The sequence below is a fragment of the Echinops telfairi genome, unplaced genomic scaffold, assembly GCF_000313985.2.
Source record: "Echinops telfairi isolate 266 unplaced genomic scaffold, ASM31398v2 ScPeMD7_443;HRSCAF=831, whole genome shotgun sequence".
Lineage (NCBI taxonomy): Eukaryota > Metazoa > Chordata > Mammalia > Afrosoricida > Tenrecidae > Echinops > Echinops telfairi.
The window spans coordinates 12,122,764-12,133,486 of record NW_022104341.1 but is presented as its reverse complement, the minus strand read 5'-3'; positions in this window follow the sequence as shown (position 1 = coordinate 12,133,486).

The following is a 10,723-nucleotide window of genomic DNA, read 5'->3' as shown; positions in this document are numbered from 1 at the left end:
GGACGGTGAATGATATGACAAAATAATAATGTATAAATTATCAAGGATTCATGAGGGAGGGGGAGCAGGGAGGGAGGTCTAAATGAGGAGCTGATGCCAGGGGCTCAGGTGGAGAGCAAATGTTTTGAGAATGATGAGAGCAATGGATGTACAAATGTGCTTTACACAATTGATGTATGTATGGATTATGATAAGAGTTGTATTAGCCCCTAATAAAATGATTCCAAAAAATGAATTAAAAAAATAAAGAAAAGAAAAGTTACCTATCTAAAAGAAACTATAGAGTTTCATTAAGTTTGTGGGGCTTAGGGCATTTTAAATTTGGACTATTTCCATTCCATCTCTCGTCCCTGGCCAGTGGTGTGATAGTCCAACGCTGGTGGAATTAAAGTCAAAAGAAACATCTGACAACTTACAGACATCTAGTTTTTCATAACCACTGAGACATAGAAAGTGACTTATATTTTTATATTCAGTATCTTGGGAAGATAGTACCCCACTTATAATACAGAGGGTACCTGTAGCCATTTGTAACTGAATAAACGTTTAGTGACACCAAATCATTGAATTGAAAGATTACTGAATGAAGTTGGGTAGCCTGGAGAGTGACTATGTGAAACTTTTGCCTCACTGATTTCACTTTGGTACAGCAAGGTACCTTTTGTCTGTATTATCTGATTTCCTGAGCTTCTCTTCTGAAATAATTCACTTTTTTCCAAAATGGATTATTTGAAGGATGGAGAAAGTCTAGATTTCTTTAATCTACCATAGAATGAGGGAGAGTCTGAGAATGAGTGTGATAAAGGTGAATCAGATGAGCTTGCCAGTCTTACCGAATCTAAAGCTCATTTGATGGCAACAACGATTGTGACACGATATTAGACAATGTTGAATCAGTCAAAGAGGCAGAGTAAAGGCCTGAACTAGATAATGATGACCATAATGAAAGCATAAATAAAAAAAATTAATGGTCCATGGTGAGATTTTTTTAAAAGATCATTTTGTTGGGGACTCACAGCGCTAATAACAATCCATACATCAATTGTATCGAGTATATTTGCATCAAGCATATATTACCATCACTATTTTCTAAACATTTACTTTCTATTTGAGCCCTTGGTATCAGCTCCTCTGTTTTCCCTCCCTCTATCTCTCCTACCTTCATAATCCTTGATAAATTTTAAATTATCATTATTTTCATATCTTACATGGACTTCTGTAACCCTTTCCCCATGGTTTCTTTCTTTCTTTTTTAAAAGAATACTTTTATTGGGGGTTCTTACATCTCTAATCATAATCCATACATGCCTCCAATGTGTCAAGCACATTTGCACATATGCTGCCATCATCATTTTCAAAGGATTCTCTTCCCACTTGAGGCCCTGATATCAGCTCCCCATTTCTTCCCCTTCCCTCCCCCACCCTCCCTCCCTCACTAACCCTTGATAAGTGATAGAGTATTTTTTTCATATCTTACATCATCCTCCGTCGCTCCTCACTCACTTTTCCATTATTCATTGTTTTCTACTATGAAAATATGCCTATGTCTCTTCAGCAATATGGCAAAGTTTATCAGGAATTGACCGATGAATTTGTTGAAGTACATTATTTAGATCTGCAGATTTTGGATATATAAGGAACCAAATAAATATTTACATAAACTAGGAAGAAACACACAAGATGATACAGATGGAAGGGGATTAGATTGCCAACTACAACTGTGCTGGAAATAAAGACATTCATTGCTGTGGTAGTTATATAATCATTTGTCTATTTGAGAGGGTTAAGAGTGAAGGGGTGGAGTCTAGCCTGCAAATCAGGGGATAGCCAATGAGGCCTCTGTCTGGGCATGGCCTTCTTCTGAGGATTCTGGAAACTCCTGTATTCCTCTTTGGAGGCGGGAAACACTCTTTCTCTTGATCTCTGGTGATTGGACTAGTGTGCTGCTGCTTTAGCTAGTTCTCTGCCTCAACTTGTGAGCTACACTACCTGTGGGACAGACAACCCATGGATCAGGTCACTACAGCTTGAGGTTCCTTTGAGACCTGCTTCACCAAGCTGCTGGTGTATACACTGCTTGACCTTAAGCTGGGTGTATACACTACTTGAGCTGAAGCTGTAAAATCCTGTTGTCTTGCATTGCTTGACTTTGATATCCTATCTGGGCCTGCTTCGCTAAGCTCTTGAGCTACTGACTGTTGGTGACCCGCACTGCTATTTTCTGCCTGTGGCTCGACAGCCTGAATTGCCCTAAGGAAGACTCAGCTGTCTGCTCCCTTGACCTTGGACTTGGCAGCCCTCGTGAGTTAAAGAGCTTCCAGTATATTAACTTTTCTATTGAGTGAGTTGAACTGAACCCTTTGTACTGCTGTGGACTAATGAGCTGTTATATTCTTTTGTGATATATATATATATATATATATCCATATGTTTGTGTGTGTGTGTGTGTATTCATAGGTGTCCTGGTTTTGTTTCTCTAGAGAACATTAATACAATTGCTGTACATATACTAATGGAGTTACATAATATACTAAAGCTCAGAAATTCATGGTCCACTGACATCCTTCCTTTTGAGATTTACTTTGATATTAACAAAAACATCATAAGAAAAAAAGCAGTTGTGAAAAACAGTTATGAAGTAATAAATCAGTTATGACTAAATAAATCCGTTATAAAATAAATAAATTAAGAAATGTCTTATTTTGTATAATTTGTCAGTTTCCTGTAAAATTTATATTATCACATCATAGTGACTATTTGAAAGAACGTGCCAGGGTAAGTACCTACCATATTCCAGAGGAAAATGGCAAAACTATAATAAAACAGTAATGAAAACAACACATAAATAAAGTCAATACAGAAAAGGAAAAGGGATAATATGAGAAAACTATGTAGAAAAGAAACTACAGATCAATACACTTAGGAGTATGAAGGTAAGTTGAAAAATATTGCTACAAAATTATGGAATCTTTATTAGGCAGAAATATCAAAGTGTGAAACTATTGGTTTTGACATATGCATATAGACCATCAAGTGAAAAGTGAAACAAAATAGACAATCTGAATTTCATTAAAATTAATAAAAACACTGCTTAAGAAGAAAGTAAAAATACAGCCCATAGAATTGTGGAATATATTTACAAACCATATATCTGATAAGAAACTTGTATCTTTATATGTACAAAATTCAATTATATATATATATTCCATTTAAAATGGGAAAATGATAAAAACATACACTTTCTAAAGAAGATACACAATTAAAATAATATATAGAAAACTCCTGAGAATCACTCAAACTCTAAACTCAAACTCATTGCCATAGATTCTGACTCATAGTGACCCTATATGGCCAGAGTAGCTCTGCTCCTGTGATTTTTCTGAAGCTATAACTCTTTATGGGCATAGAAAGACTCATTCTCCTGTGGAGGGTCTGGTGATTTTGAACTGTTGACCAATGGTTAGCACCCCCATTTCTAGCCTGCTATGCAACCATAACTCCTTTTCAAAATCATTAGCCATGAAAAAAAATTACTTTGTTACTGCTGAATAGATTCCATTGTAAGGTCACCCCATGTGTGCAGAATAAAACAGCACCACATAAAGTATTTTAAAAGCTGACATTTGGGAACAGATTAACAGACCTTCTTCTTCAGGTCTTTTAGTTAGCAGGAACTCTGGTGGAGTGAAGGGGTGCCCTCTGGATTGCTAATAGCAAAATTCACTATGAATCAGAATTGACTAGATGATGTGGGTGTAGGAGTGCTGGTGGTGATGTATAAGTGTTTGGCTGTTAACCACGAGAATGGTTCAAACCCACCAGCTACTCATGAGAGAAAAATGAGGATAGATACTCCAAAAGATTTACAGTCTCAGAAATCCTATGTAGGGTCACTGGAGTAGTCTCAATGACAGAGAGTTTGGGTTAGGATTGATATAATAAAAAAAGTTCAACAGTAATTATTGACTTGGGTGGGAAGACATTGTAAGTTGTGGGGATGTAATATGAGATGATTTGGAAAAGGGTTGACAGTATCTCAAAATACTACACATAGTTATAAGATCAACTGATTCTACTTCTATTGATCAGCCAAAGAAAAATGAAAACTTGTCATCTGAGAACTTGTACGTGATTGTTTATAGCTGCATCACTCACCATAGTAAGGCTGTATAACAAAAGCCTAAGGACCATAGACTGATAAATAAATAAACAAAATGTGATTCTATGCATACAAATGGATATTATTTGATATTAAATACATAGCATGCTACAATATGGGTGGATATTAAATCAGTATGTTAAGTGGGATAAGCCAATCACCAAAGGCCAAGTTTTAGAAATTTATTTATGTGTATAAGCTAGTGTTTTCTGAGGCTGAGAAGGGGAAGGAAGGTAGGATAAATATTGGAAATATCTCCTATAATCATTATGAGTTATTTTCAAGCTGTAGAAAATGTTTTATACTTTCAAATAGTGATTTTCATAGTATGTAGTCATATCTTCATAAGCCTGGAAAACAACATTTCTAAATTTTATGTATGCATAGTAATAGAATATGGATGATGGTAAATACTTATTACATTCTTAGGTCTCCAGGAATTTAAAAAAACTTTAAAATTCATTATTTTATTAAATCTTAGGAGATCATTATTTCAGATATTAAGTGTTCTCCTGTTAACTAAAAGGTTAAACATTCAAATCAACCAGTGGCATCCTGGAAAAATGATGTGCCACTCTGCTTCTGGAAAGATTACAGCCCAGGAAACGCTCTGGGGAAGTTGTCTTAAAGGATTGCTATGATTAATGATCATAACAATTGACTCAGTGGCACACAAAACACCTTTATTAAACTATTTATTCTTATAAAACAGATATACTGAGAGGTCACATGTTAAAATACAGAGAAGTATATCACAAACTCCGAAATACCCAATGAGCCAAAGAGAAATAATAAAGAAAATTAGAAAATAATTTGAGATAAATAAAAATCAAACATGCTAAAATCACATAAAACTAAAAAATTCAGAGGGAAATGTATAGCTATAAGCAGCTGTGTTTTAAAAAGGTGATATCTCAATAACTTAATCTTCCACCTTAAGAAACTACATCAAATGGTTTACTATCCGGAGAATGACAGATTCAGCAGGTCTGGTGTAGCATCTTTCAAAAGGATATTTTAGGTTTTCTTTTGAAGTACAATGCTGCTTGTGATAGGATAATGTCTAACAATCAAGTCGATACACCAATTATTCAAATTTATGCACCAGACACTAAAGGTTATGCTGCAGACACTGAAGAATTCTACCATCATCTTCAGTCTGAAATCAATCATGCATGCCATCAAGATGCATTGCTAATTGGAATGCAAAAGTTGGAAACAAAGGGAAGGAGCAGTTGTTGGAACATATGGTCTTCATGATAGAAATGAAGCCAGAGATTACATGATAGAATCTTGCAAAACCAATGTCTTCATCACAAATACCTTTGTCAACAACACATGTTGTTGTTATACAATCGTTTGTCAATTTGAGGATTAAGAGTGCAGGGGTGGAGTCTAGCCCGTCAATCAGATGATAGGCAATGAGGTCTTTGTGCGGGCATGGCTTTCCCCTGGATTCTGGGAATTGCTGTATTTCCTCCTTGGAGGTGGGAGACACACACTCTCTCTCTCTGCTCACTTCTGAGAGACACTCTACTGACAAGACACACGGAACTATGCTGATAGACCTTGTGCCCTGGGAACTGGAGAAGCCATGTCGGGACCCCTACCAGCACTGAGATGCTACTACTGCCACTGGATCCACAATACTTTGTACCCACAGGCTTGTGACCTTCCTGCATTCAGCCTCATTGTGTGAGTTTCATGCGTCTGAAGATACTTTATAGATTGGTATTGGACATATGGGCTAATATTGGACTTAGGGACTTGATCTGGACTGGGATGGGGTGTTTTCTCAATATTCAACTGCTCTTGTATATAAAGCTCTTTCATATACACATATGACTGTTCATGCATTGGCTTCTCTAGTCTACCCACACTAACACAGCCTCTATTTGAAATACACAGAAAACAAATTGGCTGCATTTGTGGAAAGACACATGGTCAATATTAGCAGGTAAATCTATGTCAGGGTCTGACTGTGGAACGGACCTTCAGCTTCTCATATGTAAGTTCATACCTTGGGGGTGTGGCTCCAGAACAGAGTTCTTTTTGCCCCTTTGCCTTCTGCTGGAGCTGGATTCTGTATCTGGTTCATCAATCTCCTGTTATGTCCCCGGCTGATCCCAGGAGTGTTTAACTGAAGACTGGCATTTTCAATTGCCCAATATGTATGTGAAAGTTGGACATTGATTGAGGAAGACTGTAGGAGGATTAAGGAATTTTAATTGTGGTGCTGGAGAAGAATATAGAAAATTCCATGGACTGCCAAAGGACAAACAAGTATGTCTCACAAAAAATATGACAAGAGTGCTTCTTAGTGGCAAGTATGGTAAGATTTCTTCTTACATGCTTTGGATGGACATGTTGTCAGGAGAGACCAGTCCCTGAAGAAGGACATCATGCTTGGTAAAATAGAGGGGCAGTGCAAAGGAGGAAGGCCTTTGATGAGATAGATGGACACAGTGACTTCCACAATGGGCTCAAGCACAGGAATAATTGTGAGGATGGTATTTCTTTATTCTGTTTTGAACAGCATTGCTATGGGTTGGTACTAACTAGATGACACCTAGAAACAGCCTGTTCATGTTGAGGTTGAAGAAAATTAAAACAAGTCAAAGTGTGCTGAAATACAACCTTGAGTATTGTGATAGATTTTATGTCAAGTAGATACTCCTAAAGGTAGGTATGTAGACTAACCTATCAATTAAATTGAAGCATAATAACACCTGCTTGGGCTGTGACCTCTAATATAAAGAGCGCTCTTGGGAGATCTTAGTTCTCTTTCATACCTTCACCTTCTGCATGAGCTGGATTCTGCCACTGGTTCATTGATCTTCTGATCCCACAAACCATCAGCAGATTTCCAACCTTGGATTCATTCAGCTGACTTCATATTTATTTGCGTCTTCATCCACCAGCATGTGGTTCTCATGCTTCATCATTCTGATTTCTGTTTGAAACCAAACTTTCAGAACCTACATGAATCAGAGAAGTCCTCAGCTCACCTCTGACTGAAGGATTTTAACTGGACTGAATTTACTTACCTTTACAACTGTGTAATCCATTTCTTGATATACATTCTTCTCTATGCTTTTTCATATATATGCATAACTTATTTGGCTTCTTCAGAGGACCCAATCTAACACATTTGGTACTGGGAGTGGTTATAGAGGGAAAAAATTATAAAAATTAGTTTTCTAAATTAGTTCTCAAATGTAATTAGGCCTAAATGCACTGAGGGCTCTGCCTTTCTCTGTGTAAGTATATATATTTACTGTTACTATTCGTAAAAGGGCACTGTTAACACACGGAGTAAATTTGCCATGCTTATACCCAAAATATCACTACTGGTAGATGAAGTGTTGGTTAGAAGTGAGGCTCAGGGTCTTCATGTGTTTGATACCTTTCTACAGTTTTGTCAGGATGAGAAATATAGGGAATCTGATCGCTTGGTACAATTTATAATAGAAAAAGTCGCAGAAGAAATAGATGAACTCAGAGTTTTGGAAGCTCTGCTCAAATGTGGAGGAAATGACTTCAAAGATTTTACTTGTGCCATGAAGGACAGCCTTATACTTCTAGTAGCAGGGCTGATATTGAGGAAAAGCAAATCCAGACTCATATCAGAGTAGGTGAATTATAAGCCATCTCAATTCTCAACCTAGAAAGGTGTCTGATATGAAAGTGAGAGCATTGATTGGAAAGGAAAGGACCCTGAAACTTGGGGTGGAGATATACAGGCTGATAAACCAGAAAATGAAGATATTGAGCCCCTAGTTTCTGTTAAGCCTCCCCAGACACCAGCACCAACCATCCCATCAGTAAAATGATTATCCTAATGATGACAGCAATATATGTACAAATGTAGTTGACACAATGGATGTATGCATTGTTATAAGAGTGGTAAGATCCTCCAATAAAGTGATTTATTGAAATTTAAAAAAAAGATTATCCCTCCAAATCCCATCCAAACTTGAAGCAATTAACTCAACTAGAGTCCTGACGCCGTATCTGGAGCTGTATCTGCTGCAGATGCTTTACAAGATGTTGTTGTAAATCTGCAGGGAACACTCTCTTACCACCCATTATTGCCTCTAGACTGAAACCTAGATTTAAGTCACAGTGATTCCCCACTGAGACAATCTAGTGACCCAGGAAGAAGTGTGCTAGACTGCTACAGAAGTAGTAGAGTTTTCTAATATATACACCTAGACACCTAGAGAATATGTGTGATGTGTGGGAATGGTGAGTAAGGGTGTGGAGAATAGTAAACGAAACATAAACACGCATCAGTCAGATTTTACCATTATGGGCCCTCTATACGGATCCTTCATTCAAGGTTTCTGCTTGAGAAGTTAGGAGAGGTCCTAATAGTTTATTTGATGTTTGATGAAGCATGGATTGTGAGATGGTTTGCATTCCATCAAGTAGAAATAGCTGACCTACTTTGGTATACTGTGGAAGATGGCTTAGGGAAATTGGCATACTACAGTGGAGTCAGCAGGAGAAGCTCATAGATCCACAAAGAGAATGTCCTAAGGACATCCCTTTTCCCAATACAGTAAGAAACAAACTTGGGAAGAGAGTTCATAATCTCTGGAGACTCCAGGGATTGCTACTTTGTATCAGCCTGGCTTAGCAGTGTGAGCTGCCCAATTGCATTAAGAAACTCGCCTGTAAGGGGACTGACAAAGACAAAGTAGGCCTGTCTACCATAATGGACAGCAGGGTCAAAGTAGTCGTCGAAATAGCACAATTTGTATGGATCTGTGGTGTGGGCTACTTAGGCAGGATGTCCCTAGGAGGGAAGTAAGTAGGAAGTGCACTGCATATTTACTTGTCTTCTACAAGAAGAAAAAAATAAATCCCCAGAATAGAGAATCACAACCCCTTAAACAATTTCCAGATGTGAGCCAAATTACTGTCCCACAATCCCTTGAATGAAAGAGAGGCTTCATTCCTTTGAGTAAAAACCCTGCCCCCCCACTCCTACCTCGTTACCAAAGGTTTATACTGTTAGTCTTTCTCCTAGTCTTCTCATTTTCAAGACTGACAGTTCACCTGGGAAAAGGAAATAATCAGACCTTTCAGGGATTATTGGACATTGACTCTGTATTTACATTAATCTTGGAAGACTCAAAATATTTTAAGGCCCACCAGTCAGTTGGAGTGCATGAAAATCAAGTTATGAAAGGAGTCTTACCTCAGTGAGTCAAGTTGGTCACCAAACCCATCCTGAAGTGGATTTTTCAGTTCCAGACTGCATTATTAGAATAGAAATATTCAGCAACTGGCAGAATCCCCATAGTGGATCCCTGAAATGTGAAATATGTGCTACTATGGCAAGAGAAGTCATATGGGAGCCATTAGAATTGCCTCTGCCTAGGAAAATAGTAAACCAAACACAGCCATTGTTTCCTTGGAGAGAGTGCAGAGATCAGTGCTACTATTAAGAACCCGAGGAACGCAAGGCTGATGATTCCCACCACATCCCCATTTATCTATCCTATTGGACCTGTGCAAAAATCAGATGGAGTTTGGTGAATGGCAGTGGATTCTCATAAAATTATCTAGATGGTGAGTGCAATTACAGTTGTTGTTCTAGATGTGGTCTTGTTGCTTGAGAAAATTCATTCTTCTCGTGGTACCCGGTATGTAGCTGTTGAGCTGGCCAATGCTTTGTTCTCCAGTTTGCCTTCAGAGCACCACCAGAAGCAGTTTGCCATCAGTCGCAAGAGCAAAATACACTTTCACAATTCTCCCTTAAGATTATTTCAACTATCCTGGACAATGCCATAATTTTGTCCACAGGGATCTTGAGCATCTTTCCCTTCCACAAAATGCCACACTGGTCCACTTCATTGATGACAGTATGCTGATTGAACCAGGTAAGGAAAAAGTATCAATGACTGTAGGCTTACTGGTAAAATTTCTGCATGCTAATTTGTGATTAGCTGACAAAAATTCAGGTGCCTTCCACTTCAGTGGAATTTCTTAGGGTCCAGTGGTATGGAGCATGTTGAGATATCCCTACTAAAACTGAATGGTAAATAATTGCACTGGGCCCTTTCCACAACTGAAAAGGAGACACCAGGTGGACATCTTTGGATTTTCTTCATTCGTGACTATTATTCCAGCCTATATTTCAAGAGATACAAAAAGCTGCTAACATTGTGTGCATCCCAGAGTATGAGAAGGCTGTGCAGCAGTTCATGCTGCCATGCTAGCTGTTTTGCCCCTTGGGCCATATGATTCAGCTGATCCAGTGGTGCTTGAGGTGGAAATGGCTGACAGAAATGCATTTGGGGGTCTTTGATGCCCTATTGGTGAGTCACAATGCAAACCCTTAGGATTTTAGAGCATCCTCTGCAGACAACTAATTTTCTTTGGAGGAGCAGATTTGGCTGTTTCATGATATAGTGTATAATCAAGGGTCAATGGTACTGAAGGATGAAATCTAAGCTGTGCCTGGTCTTGGCACAAGGGACTCCATTTTGAATCCGGTACCTTCTTGGTTCTCAGAACTCACCTCTCATGGGCCTCCCTCACATCGGCCTCCCC